The sequence below is a fragment of the Amblyomma americanum genome, chromosome 8 (assembly GCF_052857255.1).
Source record: "Amblyomma americanum isolate KBUSLIRL-KWMA chromosome 8, ASM5285725v1, whole genome shotgun sequence".
NCBI lineage: Eukaryota > Metazoa > Arthropoda > Arachnida > Ixodida > Ixodidae > Amblyomma > Amblyomma americanum.
Window position 1 is genome coordinate 162,198,500 of NC_135504.1, and position 25,824 is coordinate 162,224,323.

Genomic DNA, 25,824 nt, shown 5'->3' on the forward strand with positions numbered 1-25,824 from the left:
GAACAGTGCATGTGCCGGACATTTCTGTTTAGGCATTCGTACGGTCGTGGCGTCACCAAAGTCCCACTGCGCAGAAGCGAAATTGGTTTCCGCACGCCCTGTCGGTACTGAGGCCGACCCTTATGATTTCTGTCTTTCTTGCTCTCGCAGAGGCTTGCGCAGGAATGAATATCGGGATACTGAAAGGAGAGATGAGACAGAAGCTCAGAAACGTAGGCAGCTGTGCTGCTACTGCTGCGAATGAACAGTGCATGTGCCGGACATTTCATTTTGTGCATTTGTACGGCAGTGACGCCACCAAAGTCCCACTGCGCAGAAGCGAAATTGGTTTCCGCACGCCCTGTCGGTAGTGACGGCGGCCCTTATGATTTCCGTCTCTCTTGCTCTCGCAGAGGCTTGCGAAGGAATGAATATCGGGATACTGAAAGGAGAGATGTGACAGAAGCTCAGAAGAGTAGGCAGCTGTAGTGGCACTGCTGCGAATGAAGAGTGCATGTGCCGGACATTTCCTTTCATGCATTTGTACGGCAGTGACGCCACCAAAGTCCCACTGCGCAGAAGCGAAATTGGTTTCCGCACGCCCTGTCGGTAGTGACGGCGGCCCTTATGATTTCCGTTTTTCTTGCTCTTGCAGAGTCTTGCGCAGGAATGAATATCGGGATTCTGAAAGCACAGATGAGACAGAAGCTCAAAAACGTAGGCAGCTGTGCTGCCACTGCTGCGAATGAACAGTGTATGTGCCGGACATTTCCTATTATGCATTCGTACGGTCGTGGCGTCACCAAAGTCCCACTGCGCAGAAGCGAAATTGGTTTCCGCACGCCCTGTCGGTACTGAGGCCGACCCTTATGATTTCTGTCTTTCTTGCTCTCGCAGAGGCTTGCGCAGGAATGAATATCGGGATACTGAAAGGAGAGATGAGACAGAAGCTCAAAAACGTAGGCAGCTGTGCTGCCACTGCTGCGAATGAACAGTGTATGTGCCGGACATTTCCTATTATGCATTCGTACGGTTGTGGCGTCACCAAAGTCCCACTGCGCAGAATCGAAATTGGTTTCCGCACGCCCTGTCGGTACTGAGGCCGACCCTTATGATTTCTGTCTTTCTTGCTCTCGCAGAGGCTTGCGCAGGAATGAATATCGGGATACTGAAAGGAGAGATGAGACAGAAGCTCAGAAACGTAGGCAGCTGTACTGCTACAGCTGCGAATGAACAGTGCATGTGCCGGACATTTCCGTTTAGGCATTCGTACGGTCGTGGCGTCACCAAAGTCCCACTGCGCAGAAGCGAAATTGGTTTCCGCACGCCCTGTCGGTACTGAGGCCGACCCTTATGATTTCTGTCTTTCTTGCTCTCGCAGAGGCTTGCGCAGGAATGAATATCGGGATACTGAAAGGAGAGATGAGACAGAAGCTCAGAAACGTAGGCAGCTGTGCTGCTACTGCTGCGAATGAACAGTGCATGTGCCGGACATTTCTGTTTAGGCATTCGTACGGTCGTGGCGTCACCAAAGTCCCACTGCGCAGAAGCGAAATTGGTTTCCGCACGCCCTGTCGGTACTGAGGCCGACCCTTATGATTTCTGTCTTTCTTGCTCTCGCAGAGGCTTGCGCAGGAATGAATATCGGGATACTGAAAGGAGAGATGAGACAGAAGCTCAGAAACGTAGGCAGCTGTGCTGCTACTGCTGCGAATGAACAGTGCATGTGCCGGACATTTCCGTTTAGGCATTCGTACGGTCGTGGCGTCACCAAAGTCCCACTGCGCAGAATCGAAATTGGTTTCCGCACGCCCTGTCGGTACTGAGGCCGACCCTTATGATTTCTGTCTTTCTTGCTCTCGCAGAGGCTTGCGCAGGAATGAATATCGGGATACTGAAAGGAGAGATGAGACAGAAGCTTTGAAACGTAGGCAGCTGTGCAGCTACTGCTGCGAATGAACAGTGCATGTGCCGGACATTTCCGTTTAGGCATTCGTACGGTCGTGGCGTCACCAAAGTCCCACTGCGCAGAAGCGAAATATGTTTCCGCACGCCCTGTCGGTACTGAGGCCGACCCTTATGGTTTCTGTCTTTCTTGCTCTCGCAGAGGCTTGCGAAGGAATGAATATCGGGACACTGAAAGGAGAGATGTGACAGAAGCTCAGAAACGTAGGCAGCTGTGCTGCTACTGCTGCGAATGAACAGTGCATGTGCCGGACATTTCCGTTTAGGCATTCGTACGGTCGTGGCGTCACCAAAGTCCCACTGCGCAGAAGCGAAATTGGTTTCCGCACGCCCTGTCGGTACTGAGGCCGACCCTTATGATTTCTGTCTTTCTTGCTCTCGCAGAGGCTTGCGCAGGAATGAATATCGGGATACTGAAAGGAGAGATGAGACAGAAGCTCAGAAACGTAGGCAGCTGTGCTGCTACTGCTGCGAATGAACAGTGCATGTGCCGGACTTTTCCGTTTAGGCATTCGTACGGTCGTGGCGTCACCAAAGTCCCACTGCGCAGAAGCGAAATTGGTTTCCGCACGCCCTGTCGGTACTGAGGCCGACCCTTATGATTTCTGTCTTTCTTGCTCTCGCAGAGGCTTGCGCAGGAATGAATATCGGGATACTGAAAGGAGAGATGAGACAGAAGCTCAGAAACGTAGGCAGCTGTGCTGCTACTGCTGCGAATGAACAGTGCATGTGCCGGACATTTCCGTTTAGGCATTCGTACGGTCGTGGCGTCACCAAAGTCCCACTGCGCAGAAGCGAAATTGGTTTCCGCACGCCCTGTCGGTACTGAGGCCGACCCTTATGATTTCCGTCTTTCTTGCTCTCGCAGAGACTTGCGCAGGAATGAATATCGGGATACTGAAAGGACAGATGAGGCAGAAGCTCAGAAACGTAGGCAGCTGTGCTGCCACTGCTGCGAATGAACAGTGTATGTGCCGGACATTTCCTTTTATGCATTGGTACGGTCGTGGCGCCACCAATGTTCCACTGCGCAGAAGCGAAATTGGTTTCCGCACGCGCTGTCGGTACGGAGGCCGACCCTTATGATTTCCGTCTTTCTTGCTCTCGCAGAGGCTTGCGCAAGAATGAATATCGGGATTCTGAAAGTACAGATGAGGCAGAAGCTCAGAAACGTAGGCAGCCGTGCTGCCACCTCTGCGAATGAACAGTGCATGTGCCGGACATTTCCTTTTCTGCATTTGTACGGTCGTGGCGCCAACAAAGTCCCACTGCGCAGAAGCGAAATTGGTTTCCTCACGCCCTGTCGATACTGAGGCCGACCCTTATGATTTCCGTATTTCTTGCTCTCGCAGAGGCTTGCGCAGGAATGAATATCGGGATACTGAAAGGACAGATGAGGCAGAAGCTCAGAAACGTAGGCAGCTGTGCTGCCACTGCTGCGAATGAACAGTGTATGTGCCGGACATTTCCTTTTATGCATTGGTACGGTCGTGGCGCCACCAATGTTCCACTGCGCAGAAGCGAAATTGGTTTCCGCACGCGCTGTCGGTACGGAGGCCGACCCTTATGATTTCCGTCTTTCTTGCTCTCGCAGAGGCTTGCGCAAGAATGAATATCGGGATTCTGAAAGTACAGATGAGGCAGAAGCTCAGAAACGTAGGCAGCCGTGCTGCCACCTCTGCGAATGAACAGTGCATGTGCCGGACATTTCCTTTTTTGCATTTGTACGGTCGTGGCGCCAACAAAGTCCCACTGCGCAGAAGCGAAATTGGTTTCCTCACGCCCTGTCGGTACTGAGGCCGACCCTTATGATTTCCGTATTTCTTGTTCTCGCAGAGGCTTGCGCAGGAATGAATATCGGGATACTGAAAGGAGAGATGAGGCAGAAGCTCAGAAACGCAGGCAGCTGTGCTGCCACTGCTGCGAATGAACAGTGTATGTGCCGGACATTTCCTTTTATGCATTGGTACGGTCGTGGCGCCAACAAAGTCCCACTGCGCAGAAGCGAAATTGGTTTCCTCACGCCCTGTCGGTACTGAGGCCGACCCTTATGATTTCCGTATTTCTTGCTCTCGCAGAGGCTTGCGCAGGAATGAATATCGGGATACTGAAAGGACAGATAAGGCAGAAGCTCAGAAACGCAGGCAGCTGTGCTGCCACTGCTGCGAATGAACAGTGTATGTGCCGGACATTTCCTTTTATGCATTGGTACGGTCGTGGCGCCAACAAAGTCCCACTGCGCAGAAGCGAAATTGGTTTCCTCACGCCCTGTCGGTACTGAGGCCGACCCTTATGATTTCCGTATTTCTTGCTCTCGCAGAGGCTTGCGCAGGAATGAATATCGGGATACTGAAAGGAGAGATGAGGCAGAAGTTCAGAAACGCAGGCAGCTGTGCTGCCAGTGCTGCGAATGAACAGTGCATGTGCCGGACATTTCCTTTTCTCCATTTGTACGGTCGTGGCGCCAACAAAGTCCCACTGCGCAGAAGCGAAATTGGTTTCCTCACGCCCTGTCGGTACTGAGGCCGACCCTTATGATTTCCGTATTTCTTGCTCTCGCAGAGGCTTGCGCAGGAATGAATATCGGGATACTGAAAGGAGAGATGAGGCAGAAGTTCAGAAACGCAGGCAGCTGTGCTGCCACTGCTGCGAATGAACAGTGTATGTGCCGGACATTTCCTTTTATGCATTGGTACGGTCGTGGCGCCACCAATGTTCCACTGCGCAGAAGCGAAATTGGTTTCCGCACGCGCTGTCGGTACAGAGGCCGACCCTTATGATTTCCGTCTTTCTTGCTCTCGCAGAGGCTTGCGCAAGAATGAATATCGGGATTCTGAAAGTACAGATGAGGCAGAAGCTCAGAAACGTAGGCAGCCGTGCTGCCACCGCTGCGAATGAACAGTGCATGTGCCGGACATTTCCTTTTCTGCATTTGTACGGTCGTGGCGCCAACAAAGTCCCACTGCGCAGAAGCGAAATTGGTTTCCTCACGCCCTGTCGGTACTGAGGCCGACCCTTATGATTTCCGTATTTCTTGCTCTCGCAGAGGCCTGCGCAGGAATGAATATCGGGATACTGAAAGGAGAGATGAGGCAGAAGCTCAGAAACGCAGGCAGCTGTGCTGCCACTGCTCCGAATGAACAGTGCATGTGCCGGACATTTCCTTTTTTGCATTTGTACGGTCGTGGCGCCACCAAAGTCGCACTGCGCACAAGCGAAATTGGTTTCCGCACGCCCTGTCGCTAGTGACGGCGGCCCTTTTGATTTCAGTCTTTCTTGCTCTGGCAGAGGCTTGCGCAGGAATGAATATCAGGATTCTGAAAGGACAGATGATACAGAAGCTCAGAAACGTAGGCAGCTGCGCTGCCACTGCTGCGAGTGAACAGTGCATGTGCCGGACATTTCCTTTTATACATTTGGTCGTGGCGCCCCCAAGGTCCCACTGCGCAGAAGCGAAATTGGTTTCCGCACGCCCTGTCGGTACTGAGGCCGACCCTTATGATTTCCGTATTTCTTGCTCTCGCAGAGGCTTGCGCAGGAATGAATATCGGGATACTGAAAGGAGAGATGAGGCAGAAGCTCAGAAACGCAGGCAGCTGTGCTGCCACTGCTGCGAATGAACGGTGTATGTGCCGGACATTTCCTTTTATGCATTGGTACGGTCGTGGCGCCACCAATGTTCCACTGCGCAGAAGCAAATTGGTTTCCTCACGCCCTGTCGGTACTGAGGCCGACCCTTATGATTTCCGTATTTCTTGCTCTCGCAGATGCTTGCGCAGGAATGAATATCGGGATACTGAAAGGAGAGATGAGGCAGAAGCTCAGAAACGCAGGCAGCTGTGCTGCCACTGCTGCGAATGAACGGTGTATGTGCCGGACATTTCCTTTTATGCATTGGTACGGTCGTGGCGCCACCAATGTTCCACTGCGCAGAAGCGAAATTGGTTTCCTCACGCCCTGTCGGTACTGAGGCCGACCCTCATGATTTCCGTTTTTCTTGCTCTCGCAGAGGCTTGCGCAGGAATGACTATCGCGATTCTGAAAGGACAGATGAGACAGAAGCTCAGAAACGTAGGCAGCTGTGCTGCCACTGCTGCGAGTGAACAGTACATGTGCCGGACATTTCCTTTTCTGCATTTGTACGGTCGTGGCGCCAACAAATTCCCACTGCGCAGAAGCCAAATTGGTTTCCGCACGCCCTGTCGCAACTGAGGCCGACCCTTATGATTTCCGTCTCTCTTGCTCCCGCAGAGGCTTGCGCAGGAATGAATATCGGGATACTGAAAGGAGAGATGAGGCAGAAGCTCAGAAACGAAGGCAGCTGCGCTGCTACTGCTGCGAATGAACAGTGCATGTGCCGGACATTTCCGTTTAGGCATTTGTACGGTCGTGGCGCCACCAAAGTCCCACTGCGCAGAAGCGAAATCGGTTTCCTCACGCCCTGTCGGTACTGAGGCCGACCCTTATGATTTCTGTATTTCTTGCTCTCGCAGAGGCTTGCGCAGGAATGAATATCGGGATACTGAAAGGAGAGATGAGGCAGATGCTCAGAAACGTAGTCAGCTGTGCTGCTACTGCTGCGAATGAACAGTGCATGTGCCGGACATTTCCTTTTCTGCATTTGTACGGTCGTGGCGCCAACAAAGTCCCACTGCGCAGAAGCGAAATTGGTTTCCTCACGCCCAGTCGGTACTGAGGCCGACCCTTATGATTTCTGTCTTTCTTGCTCTCGCAGAGGCTTGCGCAGGAATGAATATCGGGATACTGAAAGGAGAGATGAGGCAGAAGCTCAGAAACGTAAGCAGCTGTGCTGCTACTGCTGCGAATGAACAGTGCATGTGCCGGACATTTCCTTTTATGCATTTGTACGACAGTGACGCCAACAAAGTCCCACTGCGCAGAAGCGAAATTGGTTTCCTCACGCCCTGTCGGTACTGAGGCCGACCCTTATGATTTCTGTCTTTCTTGCTCTCGCAGAGGCTTGCGCAGGAATGAATATCGGGATACTGAAAGGACAGATGAGGCAGAAGCTCAGAAAAGTAGGCGGCTGTGGTGGCACTACTGCGAATGAACAGTGTATGTGCCGGACATTTCCTTTTATGCATTGGTACGGTCGTGGCGCCAACAAAGTCCCACTGCGCAGAAGCGAAATTGGTTTCCTCACGCCCTGTCGGTACTGAGGCCGACCCTTATGATTTCCGTATTTCTTGCTCTCGCAGAGGCTTGCGCAGGAATGAATATCGGGATACTGAAAGGAGAGATGAGGCAGAAGTTCAGAAACGCAGGCAGCTGTGCTGCCAGTGCTGCGAATGAACAGTGCATGTGCCGGACATTTCCTTTTCTCCATTTGTACGGTCGTGGCGCCAACAAAGTCCCACTGCGCAGAAGCGAAATTGGTTTCCTCACGCCCTGTCGGTACTGAGGCCGACCCTTATGATTTCCGTATTTCTTGCTCTCGCAGAGGCTTGCGCAGGAATGAATATCGGGATACTGAAAGGAGAGATGAGGCAGAAGTTCAGAAACGCAGGCAGCTGTGCTGCCACTGCTGCGAATGAACAGTGTATGTGCCGGACATTTCCTTTTATGCATTGGTACGGTCGTGGCGCCACCAATGTTCCACTGCGCAGAAGCGAAATTGGTTTCCGCACGCGCTGTCGGTACAGAGGCCGACCCTTATGATTTCCGTCTTTCTTGCTCTCGCAGAGGCTTGCGCAAGAATGAATATCGGGATTCTGAAAGTACAGATGAGGCAGAAGCTCAGAAACGTAGGCAGCCGTGCTGCCACCGCTGCGAATGAACAGTGCATGTGCCGGACATTTCCTTTTCTGCATTTGTACGGTCGTGGCGCCAACAAAGTCCCACTGCGCAGAAGCGAAATTGGTTTCCTCACGCCCTGTCGGTACTGAGGCCGACCCTTATGATTTCCGTATTTCTTGCTCTCGCAGAGGCCTGCGCAGGAATGAATATCGGGATACTGAAAGGAGAGATGAGGCAGAAGCTCAGAAACGCAGGCAGCTGTGCTGCCACTGCTCCGAATGAACAGTGCATGTGCCGGACATTTCCTTTTTTGCATTTGTACGGTCGTGGCGCCACCAAAGTCGCACTGCGCACAAGCGAAATTGGTTTCCGCACGCCCTGTCGCTAGTGACGGCGGCCCTTTTGATTTCAGTCTTTCTTGCTCTGGCAGAGGCTTGCGCAGGAATGAATATCAGGATTCTGAAAGGACAGATGATACAGAAGCTCAGAAACGTAGGCAGCTGCGCTGCCACTGCTGCGAGTGAACAGTGCATGTGCCGGACATTTCCTTTTATACATTTGGTCGTGGCGCCCCCAAGGTCCCACTGCGCAGAAGCGAAATTGGTTTCCGCACGCCCTGTCGGTACTGAGGCCGACCCTTATGATTTCCGTATTTCTTGCTCTCGCAGAGGCTTGCGCAGGAATGAATATCGGGATACTGAAAGGAGAGATGAGGCAGAAGCTCAGAAACGCAGGCAGCTGTGCTGCCACTGCTGCGAATGAACGGTGTATGTGCCGGACATTTCCTTTTATGCATTGGTACGGTCGTGGCGCCACCAATGTTCCACTGCGCAGAAGCGAAATTGGTTTCCTCACGCCCTGTCGGTACTGAGGCCGACCCTTATGATTTCCGTATTTCTTGCTCTCGCAGATGCTTGCGCAGGAATGAATATCGGGATACTGAAAGGAGAGATGAGGCAGAAGCTCAGAAACGCAGGCAGCTGTGCTGCCACTGCTGCGAATGAACGGTGTATGTGCCGGACATTTCCTTTTATGCATTGGTACGGTCGTGGCGCCACCAATGTTCCACTGCGCAGAAGCGAAATTGGTTTCCTCACGCCCTGTCGGTACTGAGGCCGACCCTCATGATTTCCGTTTTTCTTGCTCTCGCAGAGGCTTGCGCAGGAATGACTATCGCGATTCTGAAAGGACAGATGAGACAGAAGCTCAGAAACGTAGGCAGCTGTGCTGCCACTGCTGCGAGTGAACAGTACATGTGCCGGACATTTCCTTTTATGCATTTGTACGACAGTGACGCCAACAAAGTCCCACTGCGCAGAAGCGAAATTGGTTTCCTCACGCCCTGTCGGTACTGAGGCCGACCCTTATGATTTCTGTCTTTCTTGCTCTCGCAGAGGCTTGCGCAGGAATGAATATCGGGATACTGAAAGGACAGATGAGGCAGAAGCTCAGAAAAGTAGGCGGCTGTGGTGGCACTACTGCGAATGAACAGAGCATGTGCCGGACATTTCCTTTTATGCATTGGTACGGTTGTGGCGCCACCAAAGTTCTACTGCGCAGAAGTTACTTAATTAAAACTTTGCGCAGAATAACACAGGACGGGAGGGAGAAACACGCACACACACACGAAGCGAAATTGGTTTTCGCACGCCCTGTCGGTACTGAGGCCGACCCTCATGATTTCCGTCCTTCTTGCTCTCGCAGAGGCTTGCGCAGGAATGAATATCGGTATACTGAAAGGACAGATGAGGCAGAAGCTCAGAAACGTAGGCAGCCGTGCTGCCACTGCTGCGAATGAACAGTGCATGTGCCGGACATTTCCGTTTAGGCATTTGTACGGTCGTGGCGCCACCAAAGTCCCACTGCGCAGAAGCGACATAATTAAAACTTTGCGCAGAATAACACAGGACGGGAGGGAGAAACACGCACACACACACACGAAGCGAAATTGGTTTCCGCACGCGCTGTCGGTACGGAGGCCGACCCTTATGATTTCCGTATTTCTTGCTCTCGCAGAGGCTTGCGCAGGAATGAATATCGGGATACTGAAAGGACAGATGAGACAGAAGCTCAGAAAAGTAGGCGGCTGTGGTGGCACTACTGCGAATGAACAGAGCATGTGCCGGACATTTCCTTTTATGCATTGGTACGGTCGTGGCGCCACCAAAGTTCTACTGCGCAGAAGTTACTTAATTAAAACTTCGCGCAGAATAACATAGGACGGGAGGGAGAAACACGCACACACACACACACGAAGCGAAATTGGTTTTCGCACGCCCTGTCGGTACTGAGGCCGACCCTCATGATTTCCGTCTTTCTTGCTCTCGCAGAGACTTGCGCAGGAATGAATATCGGGATACTGAAAGGACAGATGAGACAGAAGCTCAGAAACGTAGGCAGCTGTGCTGCCACTGCTGCGAATGAACAGTGCATGTGCCGGACATTTCCGTTTAGGCATTTGTACGGTCGTGGCACCACCAAAGTTCCACTGCGCAGAAGCGACATAATTAAAACTTTGCGCAGAATAACACAGGACGGGAGGGAGAAACACGCACACACACACACGAAGCGAAATTGGTTTCCGCACGCGCGGTCGGTACGGAGGCCGACCCTTATGATTTCCGTATTTCTAGCTCTCGCAGAGGGTTGCGCAGGAATGAATATCGGGATACTGAAAGGACAGATGAGGGAGAAGCTCAGAAACGTAGGCAGCCGTACTGCCACTGCTGCGAATGAACAATGCATGTGCCGGACATTTCCTTTTATGCATTGGTACGGTCGTGGCACCACCAAAGTTCCACTGCGCAGAAGCGACATAATTAAAACTTTGCGCAGAATAACACAGGACGGGAGGGAGAAACACGCACACACACACACGAAGCGAAATTGGTTTCCGCACGCGCTGTCGGTACGGAGGCCGACCCTTATGATTTCCGTATTTCTTGCTCTCGCAGAGGCTTGCGCAGGAATGAATATCGGGATACTGAAAGGACAGATGAGGCAGAAGCTCAGAAACGTAGGCAGCTGTGGTGGCACTGCAGCGAATGAACAGTGCATGTGCCGGACATTTCATTTTGTGCAATTGTACGGCAGTGACGCCACCAAAGTCCCACTGCGCAGAAGCGAAATTGGTTTCCGCACGCCCTGTCGGTACTGAGGCCGACCCTTATGATTTCCGTCTTTCTTGCTCTCGTAGAGGCTTGCGCCATTAATGAATATCGGGATACTGAAAGGACAGATGAGGCAGAAGCTCAGAAGCGTAGGCAGCTGTGCTGCCACTGCTGCGAATGCACAGTGCATGTGCCGGACATTTTCTTTCATGCATTTGTACGGTCGTGGCGCCACCAAAGTCCCACTGCGCAGAAGCGACATAATTAAATCTTTGCGCAGAATAACACAGGACGGGAGGGAGAAACACGCACACAAACACGAAGCGAAATAGGTTTCCGCACGCCCTGTCGGTACTGAACCCGACCCTCATGATTTCCGTCTTTTTTGCTCTCGCAGAGGCTTGCGCAGGAATGAATGTCGGGATTCTGAAAGGACAGATGAGACAGAAGCTCAGAAGCGTAGGCAGCTGTGCTGCTACTGCTGCGAATGAACAGTGACAGATGAGACAGAAGCTCAGAAGCGTAGGCAGCTGTGCTGCTACTGCTGCGAATGAACAGTGCATGTGCCGGACATTTCCGTTTAGGCATTCGTACGGTCGTGGCGTCACCAAAGTCCCACGGCGCAGAAGCGAAATTGGTTTCCGCACGCCCTGTCGGTACTGAGGCCGACCCTTATGATTTCTGTCTTTCTTGCTCTCGCAGAGGCTTGCGCAGGAATGAATATCGGGATACTGAAAGGAGAGATGAGACAGAAGCTCAGAGACGTAGGCAGCTGTACTGCTACTGCTGCGAATGAACAGTGCATGTGCCGGACATTTCCATTTAAGCATTCGTACGGTCGTGGCGTCACCAAAGTCCCACTGCGCAGAAGCGAAATTGGTTTCCGCACGCCCTGTCGGTACTGAGGCCGACCCTTATGATTTCTGTCTTTCTTGCTCTCGCAGAGGCTTGCGCAGGAATGAATATCGGGATACTGAAAGGAGAGATGAGGGAGAAGCTCAGAAACGTAGGCACCTGTGCTGCTACTGCTGCGAATGAACAGTGCATGTGCCGGACATTTCCGTTTAGGCATTTGTACGGTCGTGGCGCCCCCAAAGTCCAACTGCGCAAAAGCGAAATTGGTTTCCGCACGCCCTGTCGGTACTGAGGCCGACCCTTATGATTTCCGTATTTCTTGCTCTCGCAGAGGCTTGCGCAGGAATGAATATCGGGATACTGAAAGGAGAGATGAGGCAGAAGCTCAGAAACGTAGGCAGCTGTGCTGCTACTGCTGCGAATGAACAGTGCATGTGCCGGACATTTCCTTTTATGCATTTGTACGACAGTGACGCCAACAAAGTCCCACTGCGCAGAAGCGAAATTGGTTTCCTCACGCCCTGTCGGTACTGAGGCCGACCCTTATGATTTCTGTCTTTCTTGCTCTCGCAGGGGCTTGCGCAGGAATGAATATCGGGATACTGAAAGGAGAGATGAGGCAGAAGCTCAGAAACGTAGGCAGCTGTGCTGCTACTGTTGCGAATGAACAGTGCATGTGCCGAACATTTCCTTTTATGCATTGGTACGGTCGTGGCTCCAACAAAGTCCCACTGCGCAGAAGCGAAATCGGTTTCCTCACGCCCTGTCGGTACTGAAGCCGACCCTTATGATTTCTGTCTTTCTTGCTCTCGCAGAGGCTTGCGCAGGAATGAATATCGGGATACTGAAAGGAGAGATGAGGCAGAAGCTCAGAAACGTAGGCAGCTGTGCTGCTACTGCTGCGAATGAACAGTGCATGTGCCGGACATTTCCTTTTATGCATTTGTACGACAGTGACGCCAACAAAGTCCCACTGCGCAGAAGCGAAATTGGTTTCCTCACGCCCTGTCGGTACTGAGGCCGACCCTTATGATTTCTGTCTTTCTTGCTCTCGCAGAGGCTTGCGCAGGAATGAATATCGGGATACTGAAAGGAGAGATGAGGCAGAAGCTCAGAAACGTAGGCAGCTGTGCTGCTACTGCTGCGAATGAACAGTGCATGTGCCGGACATTTCCTTTTATGCATTTGTACGACAGTGACGCCAACAAAGTCCCACTGCGCAGAAGCGAAATTGGTTTCCTCACGCCCTGTCGGTACTGAGGCCGACCCTTATGATTTCTGTCTTTCTTGCTCTCGCAGAGGCTTGCGCAGGAATGAATATCGGGATACTGAAAGGAGAGATGAGGCAGAAGCTCAGAAACGAAGGCAGCTGCGCTGCTACTGCTGCGAATGAACAGTGCATGTGCCGGACATTTCCTTTTATGCATTTGTACGACAGTGACGCCAACAAAGTCCCACTGCGCAGAAGCGAAATTGGTTTCCTCACGCCCTGTCGGTACTGAGGCCGACCCTTATGATTTCTGTCTTTCTTGCTCTCGCAGAGGCTTGCGCAGGAATGAATATCGGGATACTGAAAGGAGAGATGAGGCAGAAGCTCAGAAACGTAGGCAGCTGTGCTGCTACTGCTGCGAATGAACAGTGCATGTGCCGGACATTTCCTTTTATGCATTTGTACGACAGTGACGCCAACAAAGTCCCACTGCGCAGAAGCGAAATTGGTTTCCTCACGCCCTGTCGGTACTGAGGCCGACCCTTATGATTTCTGTCTTTCTTGCTCTCGCAGAGGCTTGCGCAGGAATGAATATCGGGATACTGAAAGGAGAGATGAGGCAGAAGCTCAGAAACGAAGGCAGCTGCGCTGCTACTGCTGCGAATGAACAGTGTATGTGCCGGACATTTCCTTTTATGCATTTGTACGGTCGTGGCTCCAACAAAGTCCCACTGCGCAGAAGCGAAATTGGTTTCCTCACGCCCTGTCGGTACTGAGGCCGACCCTTATGATTTCCGTATTTCTTGCTCTCGCAGAGGCTTGCGCAGGAATGAATATCGGGATTCTGAAAGGACAGATGAGACAGAAGCTCAGAAACGTAGGCAGCTGTGCTGCTACTGCTGCGAATGAACAGTGCATGTGCCGGACATTTCCTTTTATGCATTTGTACGACAGTGACGCCAACAAAGTCCCACTGCGCAGAAGCGAAATTGGTTTCCTCACGCCCTGTCGGTACTGAGGCCGACCCTTATGATTTCCGTATTTCTTGCTCTCGCAGAGGCTTGCGCAGGAATGAATATCGGGATACTGAAAGGAGAGATGAGGCAGAAGCTCAGAAACGTAGGCAGCTGTGCTGCTACTGCTGCGAATGAACAGTGCATGTGCCGGACATTTCCTTTTATGCATTTGTACGACAGTGACGCCAACAAAGTCCCACTGCGCAGAAGCGAAATTGGTTTCCTCACGCCCTGTCGGTACTGAGGCCGACCCTTATGATTTCTGTCTTTCTTGCTCTCGCAGGGGCTTGCGCAGGAATGAATATCGGGATACTGAAAGGAGAGATGAGGCAGAAGCTCAGAAACGTAGGCAGCTGTGCTGCTACTGCTGCGAATGAACAGTGCATGTGCCGAACATTTCCTTTTATGCATTGGTACGGTCGTGGCTCCAACAAAGTCCCACTGCGCAGAAGCGAAATCGGTTTCTTCACGCCCTGTCGGTACTGAGGCCGACCCCTATGATTTCTGTATTTCTTGCTCTCGCAGAGGCTTGCGCAGGAATGAATATCGGGATACTGAAAGGAGAGATGAGGCAGATGCTCAGAAACGTAGTCAGCTGTGCTGCTACTGCTGCGAATGAACAGTGCATGTGCCGGACATTTCCTTTTCTGCATTTGTACGGTCGTGGCGCCAACAAAGTCCCACTGCGCAGAAGCGAAATTGGTTTCCTCACGCCCAGTCGGTACTGAGGCCGACCCTTATGATTTCTGTCTTTCTTGCTCTCGCAGAGGCTTGCGCAGGAATGAATATCGGGATACTGAAAGGAGAGATGAGGCAGAAGCTCAGAAACGTAGGCAGCTGTGCTGCTACTGCTGCGAATGAACAGTGCATGTGCCGGACATTTCCTTTTATGCATTTGTACGACAGTGACGCCAACAAAGTCCCACTGCGCAGAAGCGAAATTGGTTTCCTCACGCCCTGTCGGTACTGAGGCCGACCCTTATGATTTCTGTCTTTCTTGCTCTCGCAGGGGCTTGCGCAGGAATGAATATCGGGATACTGAAAGGAGAGATGAGGCAGATGCTCAGAAACGTAGGCAGCTGTGCTGCTACTGCTGCGAATGAACAGTGCATGTGCCGGACATTTCCTTTTATGCATTTGTACGACAGTGACGCCAACAAAGTCCCACTGCGCAGAAGCGAAATTGGTTTCCTCACGCCCTGTCGGTACTGAGGCCGACCCTTATGATTTCCGTATTTCTTGCTCTCGCAGAGGCTTGCGCAGGAATGAATATCGCGATTCTGAAAGGACAGATGAGACAGAAGCTCAGAAACGTAGGCAGCTGTGCTGCTACTGCTGCGAATGAACAGTGCATGTGCCGGACATTTCCTTTTATGCATTTGTACGACAGTGACGCCAACAAAGTCCCACTGCGCAGAAGCGAAATTGGTTTCCTCACGCCCTGTCGGTACTGAGGCCGACCCTTATGATTTCCGTATTTCTTGCTCTCGCAGAGGCTTGCGCAGGAATGAATATCGGGATACTGAAAGGAGAGATGAGGCAGATGCTCAGAAACGTAGGCAGCTGTGCTGCTACTGCTGCGAATGAACAGTGCATGTGCCGGACATTTCCTTTTATGCATTTGTACGACAGTGACGCCAACAAAGTCCCACTGCGCAGAAGCGAAATTGGTTTCCTCACGCCCAGTCGGTACTGAGGCCGACCCTTATGATTTCTGTCTTTCTTGCTCTCGCAGAGGCTTGCGCAGGAATGAATATCGGGATACTGAAAGGAGAGATGAGGCAGAAGCTCAGAAACGTAGGCAGCAGTGCTGCTACTGCTGCGAATGAACAGTGCATATGCCGGACATTTCCTTTTATGCATTTGTACGACAGTGACGCCAACAAAGTCCCACTGCGCAGAAGCGAAATTGGTTTCCTCACGCCCTGTCGGTACTGAGGCCGACCCTTATGATTTCCGTATTTCTTGCTCTCGCAGAGGCTTGCGCAGGAATGAATATCGGGATACTGAAAGGAGAGATGAGGCAGAAGCTCAGAAACGTAGGCAGCTGTGCTGCTACTGCTGCGAATGAACAGTGCATGTGCCGGACATTTCCTTTTATGCATTTGTACGACAGTGACGCCAACAAAGTCCCACTGCGCAGAAGCGAAATTGGTTTCCTCACGCCCTGTCGGTACTGAGGCCGACCCTTATGATTTCTGTCTTTCTTGCTCTCGCAGGGGCTTGCGCAGGAATGAATATCGGGATACTGAAAGGAGAGATGAGGCAGATGCTCAGAAACGTAGGCAGCTGTGCTGCTACTGCTGCGAATGAACAGTGCATGTGCCGGACATTTCCTTTTATGCATTTGTACGACAGTGACGCCAACAAAGTCCCACTGCGCAGAAGCGAAATTGGTTTCCTCACGCCCTGTCGGTACTGAGGCCGACCCTTATGATTTCCGTATTTCTTGCTCTCGCAGAGGCTTGCGCAGGAATGAATATCGCGATTCTGAAAGGACAGATGAGACAGAAGCTCAGAAACGTAGGCAGCTGTGCTGCTACTGCTGCGAATGAACAGTGCATGTGCCGGACATTTCCTTTTATGCATTTGTACGACAGTGACGCCAACAAAGTCCCACTGCGCAGAAGCGAAATTGGTTTCCTCACGCCCTGTCGGTACTGAGGCCGACCCTTATGATTTCCGTATTTCTTGCTCTCGCAGAGGCTTGCGCAGGAATGAATATCGGGATACTGAAAGGAGAGATGAGGCAGAAGCTCAGAAACGTAGGCAGCTGTGCTGCTACTGCTGCGAATGAACAGTGCATGTGCCGGACATTTCCTTTTATGCATTTGTACGACAGTGACGCCAACAAAGTCCCACTGCGCAGAAGCGAAATTGGTTTCCTCACGCCCTGTCGGTACTGAGGCCGACCCTTATGATTTCTGTCTTTCTTGCTCTCGCAGGGGCTTGCGCAGGAATGAATATCGGGATACTGAAAGGAGAGATGAGGCAGAAGCTCAGAAACGTAGGCAGCTGTGCTGCTACTGCTGCGAATGAACAGTGCATGTGCCGGACATTTCCTTTTATGCATTTGTACGACAGTGACGCCAACAAAGTCCCACTGCGCAGAAGCGAAATTGGTTTCCTCACGCCCTGTCGGTACTGAGGCCGACCCTTATGATTTCTGTCTTTCTTGCTCTCGCAGAGGCTTGCGCAGGAATGAATATCGGGATACTGAAAGGAGAGATGAGGCAGAAGCTCAGAAACGAAGGCAGCTGCGCTGCTACTGCTGCGAATGAACAGTGCATGTGCCGGACATTTCCTTTTATGCATTTGTACGGTCGTGGCTCCAACAAAGTCCCACTGCGCAGAAGCGAAATTGGTTTCCTCACGCCCTGTCGGTACTGAGGCCGACCCTTATGATTTCCGTATTTCTTGCTCTCGCAGAGGCTTGCGCAGGAATGAATATCGGGATTCTGAAAGGACAGATGAGACAGAAGCTCAGAAATGTAGGCAGCTGTGCTGCCACTGCTGCGAGTGAACAGTGCATGTGCCGAACATTTCCTTTTATGCATTGGTACGGTCGGTCGCCGCCAATGTTCCACTGCGCAGAAGCGACATAATTAAAACTTTGCGCAGAATAAAACAGGACGGGAGGGAGAAACACGCACACACACACACGAAGCGAAATTGGTTTCCGCACGCCCTGTCGGTACTAATGCCGACCCTTATGATTTCCGTCTTTCTTGCTCTCGCAGAGGCTTGCGCAGGGATGAATATCGGGATACTGAAAGCACAGATGAGACAGAAGCTCTTAAACGTAGGCAGCTGTGCTGCCACTGCTGCGAATGAACAGTGCATGTGCCGGACATTTCCTATTATACATTTGTACGGTCGTGGCGCCACCAAAATCCCACTGCGCAGAAGCGAAATTGGTTTCCTCACGCCCTGTCGGTACTAATGCCGACCCTTATGATTTCCGTTTTTCTTGCTCTCGCAGAGGCTTGCGCAGGAATGAATATCGGGATTTTGAAAGCACAGATGAGACAGAAGCTCTTAAACGTAGGCAGCTGTGCTGCCACTGCTGCGAATGAACAGTGCATGTGCCGGACATTTCCTATTATGCATTTGTACGGTCGTGGCGCCACCAAAATCCCACTGCGCAGAAGCGAAATTGGTTTCCTCACGCCCTGTCGGTACTAATGCCGACCCTTATGATTTCTGTCTTTCTTGCTATCGCAGAGGCTTGCGCAGGAATGAATATCGGGATTTTGAAAGGACAGATGAGGCAGAAGCTCAGAAACGTAGGCAGCTGTGCTGCCACTACTGCGAATGAACAGTGCATGTGCCGGACATTTCCTTTTATGCATTGGTACGGTCGTGGCGCCACCAAAGTTCCACTGCGCAGAAGCGACATAATTAAAACTTTGCGCAGAATAACACAGGACGGGAGGGAGAAACACGCACACACACACACGAAGCGAAATTGGTTTCCGCACGCGCTGTCGGTACGGAGGCCGACCCTTATGATTTCCGTATTTCTTGCTCTCGCAGAGGCTTGCGCAGGAATGAATATCGGGATACTGAAAGGACAGATGAGACAGAAGCTCAGAAAAGTAGGTGGCTGTGGTGGCACTACTGCGAATGAACAGAGCATGTGCCGGACATTTCCTTTTATGCATTGGTACGGTCGTGGCGCCACCCAAGTTCTACTGCGCAGAAGTTACTTAATTAAAACTTTGCGCAGAATAACACAGGACGGGAGGGAGAAACACGCACACACACACGAAGCGAAATTGGTTTTCGCACGCCCTGTCGGTACTGAGGCCGACCCTCATGATTTCCGTCCTTCTTGCTCTCGCAGAGGCTTGCGCAGGAATGAATATCGGGATACTGAAAGGAGAGATGAGGCAGAAGCTCAGAAACGTAGGCAGCTATGCTGCCAGTGCTGCGAATGAACAGTGTATGTGCCGGACATTTCCTTTTATGCATTGGTACGGTCGTGGCGCCACCAATGTTCCACTGCGCAGAAGCGAAATTGGTTTCCGCACGCGCTGTCGGTACGGAGGCCGACCCTTATGATTTCCGTCTTTCTTGCTCTCGCAGAGGCTTGCGCAAGAATGAATATCGGGATTCTGAAAGTACAGATGAGGCAGAAGCTCAGAAACGTAGGCAGCCGTGCTGCCACCGCTGCGAATGAACAGTGCATGTGCCGGACATTTCCTTTTCTGCATTTGTACGGTCGTGGCGCCAACAAAGTCCCACTGCGCAGAAGCGAAATTGGTTTCCTCACGCCCTGTCGGTACTGAGGCCGACCCTTATGATTTCCGTATTTCTTGCTCTCGCAGAGGCTTGCGCAGGAATGAATATCGGGATACTGAAAGGAGAGATGAGGCAGAAGCTCAGATACGCAGGCAGCTGTGCTGCCACTGCTCCGAATGAACAGTGCATGTGCCGGACATTTCCTTTTTTGCATTTGTACGGTCGTGGCGCCAACAAAGTCCCACTGCGCAGAAGCGAAATTGGTTTCCGCACGCCCTGTCGGTACTGAGGCCGACCCTTATGATTTCCGTATTTCTTGCTCTCGCAGAGGCTTGCGCAGGAATGAATATCGGGATACTGAAAGGAGAGATGAGGCAGAAGCTCAGATACGCAGGCAGCTGTGCTGCCACTGCTCCGAATGAACAGTGCATTTGCCGGACATTTCCTTTTTTGCATTTGTACGGTCGTGGCGCCAACAAAGTCCCACTGCGCAGAAGCGAAATTGGTTTCCGCACGCCCTGTCGGTACTGAGGCCGACCCTTATGATTTCCGTATTTCTTGCTCTCGCAGAGGCTTGCGCAGGAATGAATATCGGGATACTGAAAGGAGAGATGAGGCAGAAGCTCAGATACGCAGGCAGCTGTGCTGCCACTGCTCCGAATGAACAGTGCATGTGCCGGACATTTCCTTTTCTGCATTTGTGCGGTCGTGGCGCCAACAAAGTCCCACTGCGCAGAAGCGAAATTGGTTTCCGCACGCCCTGTCGGTACTGAGGCCGACCCTTATGATTTCCGTATTTCTTGCTCTCGCAGAGGCTTGCGCAGGAATGAATATCGGGATACTGAAAGGAGAGATGAGGCAGAAGCTCAGATACGCAGGCAGCTGTGCTGCCACTGCTCCGAATGAACAGTGCATGTGCCGGACATTTCCTTTTTTGCATTTGTACGGTCGTGGCGCCAACAAAGTCCCACTGCGCAGAAGCGAAATTGGTTTCCTCACGCCCTGTCGGTACTGAGGCCGACCCTTACGATTTCCGTATTTCTTGCTCTCGCAGAGGCTTGCGGAGGAATGAATATCGGGATACTGAAAGGAGAGATGAGGCAGAAGCTCAGAAACGCAGGCAGCTGTGCTGCCACTGCTGCGAATGAACAGTATATGTGCCGGACATTTCCTTTTATGCATTGGTACGGTCGTGGCGCCAACAAAGTCCCACTGCGCAGAAGCGAAATTGGTTTCCTCACGCCCTGTCGGTACTGAGGCCGACCCTTATGATTTCCGTATTTCTTGCTCTCGCAGAGGCTTGCGCAGGAATGAATATCGGGATACTGAAAGGAGAGATGAGGCAGAAGCTCAGAAACGCAGGCAGCTGTGCTGCCACTGCTGCGAATGAACAGTGTATGTGCCGGACATTTCCTTTTATGCATTGGTACGGTCGTGGCGCCAACAAAGTCCCACTGCGCAGAAGTGAAATTGGTTTCCTCACGCCCTGTCGGTACTGAGGCCGACCCTTATGATTTCCGTATTTCTTGCTCTCGCAGAGGCTTGCGCAGGAATGAATATCGGGATACTGAAAGGAGAGATGAGGCAGAAGCTCAGAAACGCAGGCAGCTGTGCTGCCAGTGCTGCGAATGAACAGTGCATGTGCCGGACATTTCCTTTTATGCATTTGTACGACAGTGACGCCAACAAAGTCCCACTGCGCAGAAGCGAAATTGGTTTCCTCACGCCCTGTCGGTACTGAGGCCGACCCTTATGATTTCTGTCTTTCTTGCTCTCGCAGAGGCTTGCGCAGGAATGAATATCGGGATACTGAAAGGAGAGATGAGGCAGAAGCTCAGAAACGAAGGCAGCTGCGCTGCTACTGCTGCGAATGAACAGTGCATGTGCCGGACATTTCCTTTTATGCATTTGTACGGTCGTGGCTCCAACAAAGTCCCACTGCGCAGAAGCGAAATTGGTTTCCGCACGCGCTGTCGGTACAGAGGCCGACCCTTATGATTTCCGTCTTTCTTGCTCTCGCAGAGGCTTGCGCAGGAATGAATATCGGGATACTGAAAGGAGAGATGAGGCAGAAGTTCAGAAACGCAGGCAGCTGTGCTGCCACTGCTGCGAATGAACAGTGTATGTGCCGGACATTTCCTTTTATGCATTGGTACGGTCGTGGCGCCACCAATGTTACACTGCGCAGAAGCGAAATCGGTTTCCTCACGCCCTGTCGGTACTGAGGCCGACCCTTATGATTTCCGTATTTCTTGCTCTCGCAGAGGCTTGCGCAGGAATGAATATCGGGATTCTGAAAGTACAGATGAGGCAGAAGCTCAGAAACGTAGGCAGCCGTGCTGCCACCGCTGCGAATGAACAGTGCATGTGCCGGACATTTCCTTTTCTGCATTTGTACGGTCGTGGCGCCAACAAAGTCCCACTGCGCAGAAGCGAAATTGGTTTCCGCACGCCCTGTCGCTAGTGACGGCGGCCCTTTTGATTTCAGTCTTTCTTGCTCTGGCAGAGGGTTGCGCAGGAATGAATATCAGGATTCTGAAAGGACAGATGATACAGAAGCTCAGAAACGTAGGCAGCTGCGCTGCCACTGCTGCGAGTGAACAGTGCATGTGCCGGACATTTCCTTTTATACATTTGGTCGTGGCGCCACCAAAGTCCCACTGCGCAGAAGCGAAATTGGTTTCCTCACGCCCTGTCCGTACTGAGGCCGACCCTTATGATTTCCGTATTTCTTGCTCTCGCAGAGGCTTGCGCAGGAATGAATATCGGGATACTGAAAAGAGAGATGAGGCAGAAGCTCAGAAACGAAGGCAGCTGCGCTGCTACTGCTGCGAATGAACAGTGCATGTGCCGGACATTTCCGTTTAGGCATTTGTACGGTCGTGGCGCCAACAAAGTCCCACTGCGCAGAAGCGAAATTGGTTTCCTCACGCCCAGTCGGTACTGAGGCCGACCCTTATGATTTCTGTCTTTGTTGCTCTCGCAGAGGCTTGCGCAGGAATGAATATCGGGATACTGAAAGGAGAGATGAGGCAGAAGCTCAGAAACGTAGGCAGCTGTGCTGCTACTGCTGCGAATGAACAGTGCATGTGCCGGACATTTCCTTTTATGCATTTGTACGACAGTGACGCCAACAAAGTCCCACTGCGCAGAAGCGAAATTGGTTTCCTCACGCCCTGTCGGTACTGAGGCCGACCCTTATGATTTCTGTCTTTCTTGCTCTCGCAGGGGCTTGCGCAGGAATGAATATCGGGATACTGAAAGGAGAGATGAGGCAGAAGCTCAGAAACGTAGGCAGCTGTGCTGCTACTGCTGCGAATGAACAGTGCATGTGCCGAACATTTCCTTTTATGCATTGGTACGGTCGTGGCTCCAACAAAGTCCCACTGCGCAGAAGCGAAATCGGTTTCCTCACGCCCTGTCGGTACTGAGGCCGACCCTTATGATTTCTGTATTTCTTGCTCTCGCAGAGGCTTGCGCAGGAATGAATATCGGGATACTGAAAGGAGAGATGAGGCAGAAGTTCAGAAACGCAGGCAGCTGTGCTGCCACTGCTGCGAATGAACAGTGTATGTGCCGGACATTTCCTTTTATGCATTGGTACGGTCGTGGCGCCACCAATGTTACACTGCGCAGAAGCGAAATCGGTTTCCTCACGCCCTGTCGGTACTGAGGCCGACCCTTATGATTTCCGTATTTCTTGCTCTCGCAGAGGCTTGCGCAGGAATGAATATCGGGATTCTGAAAGTACAGATGAGGCAGAAGCTCAGAAACGTAGGCAGCCGTGCTGCCACCGCTGCGAATGAACAGTGCATGTGCCGGACATTTCCTTTTCTGCATTTGTACGGTCGTGGCGCCAACAAAGTCCCACTGCGCAGAAGCGAAATTGGTTTCCGCACGCCCTGTCGCTAGTGACGGCGGCCCTTTTGATTTCAGTCTTTCTTGCTCTGGCAGAGGGTTGCGCAGGAATGAATATCAGGATTCTGAAAGGACAGATGATACAGAAGCTCAGAAACGTAGGCAGCTGCGCTGCCACTGCTGCGAGTGAACAGTGCATGTGCCGGACATTTCCTTTTATACATTTGGTCGTGGCGCCACCAAAGTCCCACTGCGCAGAAGCGAAATTGGTTTCCTCACGCCCTGTCCGTACTGAGGCCGACCCTTATGATTTCCGTATTTCTTGCTCTCGCAGAGGCTTGCGCAGGAATGAATATCGGGATACTGAAAAGAGAGATGAGGCAGAAGCTCAGAAACGAAGGCAGCTGCGCTGCTACTGCTGCGAATGAACAGTGCATGTGCCGGACATTTCCGTTTAGGCATTTGTACGGTCGTGGCGCCAACAAAGTCCCACTGCGCAGAAGCGAAATTGGTTTCCTCACGCCCAGTCGGTACTGAGGCCGACCCTTATGATTTCTGTCTTTGTTGCTCTCGCAGAGGCTTGCGCAGGAATGAATATCGGGATACTGAAAGGAGAGATGAGGCAGAAGCTCAGAAACGTAGGCAGCTGTGCTGCTACTGCTGCGAATGAACAGTGCATGTGCCGGACATTTCCTTTTATGCATTTGTACGACAGTGACGCCAACAAAGTCCCACTGCGCAGAAGCGAAATTGGTTTCCTCACGCCCTGTCGGTACTGAGGCCGACCCTTATGATTTCTGTCTTTCTTGCTCTCGCAGGGGCTTGCGCAGGAATGAATATCGGGATACTGAAAGGAGAGATGAGGCAGAAGCTCAGAAACGTAGGCAGCTGTGCTGCTACTGCTGCGAATGAACAGTGCATGTGCCGAACATTTCCTTTTATGCATTGGTACGGTCGTGGCTCCAACAAAGTCCCACTGCGCAGAAGCGAAATCGGTTTCCTCACGCCCTGTCGGTACTGAGGCCGACCCTTATGATTTCTGTATTTCTTGCTCTCGCAGAGGCTTGCGCAGGAATGAATATCGGGATACTGAAAGGAGAGATGAGGCAGATGCTCAGAAACGTAGTCAGCTGTGCTGCTACTGCTGCGAATGAACAGTGCATGTGCCGGACATTTCCTTTTCTGCATTTGTACGGTCGTGGCGCCAACAAAGTCCCACTGCGCAGAAGCGAAATTGGTTTCCTCACGCCCAGTCGGTACTGAGGCCGACCCTTATGATTTCTGTCTTTCTTGCTCTCGCAGAGGCTTGCGCAGGAATGAATATCGGGATACTGAAAGGAGAGATGAGGCAGAAGCTCAGAAACGTAGGCAGCTGTGCTGCTACTGCTGCGAATGAACAGTGCATGTGCCGGACATTTCCTTTTATGCATTTGTACGACAGTGACGCCAACAAAGTCCCACTGCGCAGAAGCGAAATTGGTTTCCTCACGCCCTGTCGGTACTGAGGCCGACCCTTATGATTTCTGTCTTTCTTGCTCTCGCAGAGGCTTGCGCAGGAATGAATATCGGGATACTGAAAGGAGAGATGAGGCAGAAGCTCAGAAACGTAGGCAGCTGTGCTGCTACTGCTGCGAATGAACAGTACATGTGCCGGACATTTCCTTTTATGCATTTGTACGGTCGTGGCTCCAACAAAGTCCCACTGCGCAGAAGCGAAATTGGTTTCCTCACGCCCTGTCGGTACTGAGGCCGACCCTTATGATTTCCGTATTTCTTGCTCTCGCAGAGGCTTGCGCAGGAATGAATATCGGGATTCTGAAAGGACAGATGAGACAGAAGCTCAGAAACGTAGGCAGCTGTGCTGCCACTGCTGCGAGTGAACAGTGCATGTGCCGAACATTTCCTTTTATGCATTGGTACGGTCGTTGCGCCGCCAATGTTCCACTGCGCAGAAGCGACATAATTAAAACTTTGCGCAGAATAAAACAGGACGGGAGGGAGAAACACGCACACACACACACGAAGCGAAATTGGTTTCCGCACGCCCTGTCGGTACTAATGCCGACCCTTATGATTTCCGTCTTTCTTGCTCTCGCAGAGGCTTGCGCAGGGATGAATATCGGGATACTGAAAGGACAGATGAGACAGAAGCTCTTAAACGTAGGCAGCTGTGCTGCCAATGCTGCGCATGAACAGTGCATGTGCCGGACATTTCCTTTTATACATTTGGTCGTGGCGCCCCCAAGGTCCCACTGCGCAGAAGCGAAATTGGTTTCCGCACGCCCTGTCGGTACTAAGGCCGACCCTTATGATTTCCGTTTTTCTTGCTCTCGCAGAGGCTTGCGCAGGAATGAATATCGGGATTCTGAAAGCACAGATGAGACAGAAGCTCTTAAACGTAGGCAGCTGTGCTGCCACTGCTGCGAATGAACAGTGCATGTGCCGGACATTTCCTATTATGCATTTGGTCGTGGCGCCAGCAAAATCCCACTGCGCAGAAGCGAAATTGGTTTCCTCACGCCCTGTCGGTACTGAGGCCGACCCTTATGATTTCTGTCTTTCTTGCTCTCGCAGAGGCTTGCGCAGGAATGAATATCGGTATACTGAAAGGACAGATAAGGCAGAAGCTCAGAAACGTAGGCAGCTGTGCTGCCACTACTGCGAATGAACAGAGCATGTGCCGGACATTTCCTTTTATGCATTGGTACGGTCGTGGCGCCACCAAAGTTCCACTGCGCAGAAGCGACATAATTAAAACTTTGCGCAGAATAACACAGGACGGGAGGGAGAAACACGCACACACACACACGAAGCGAAATTGGTTTCCGCA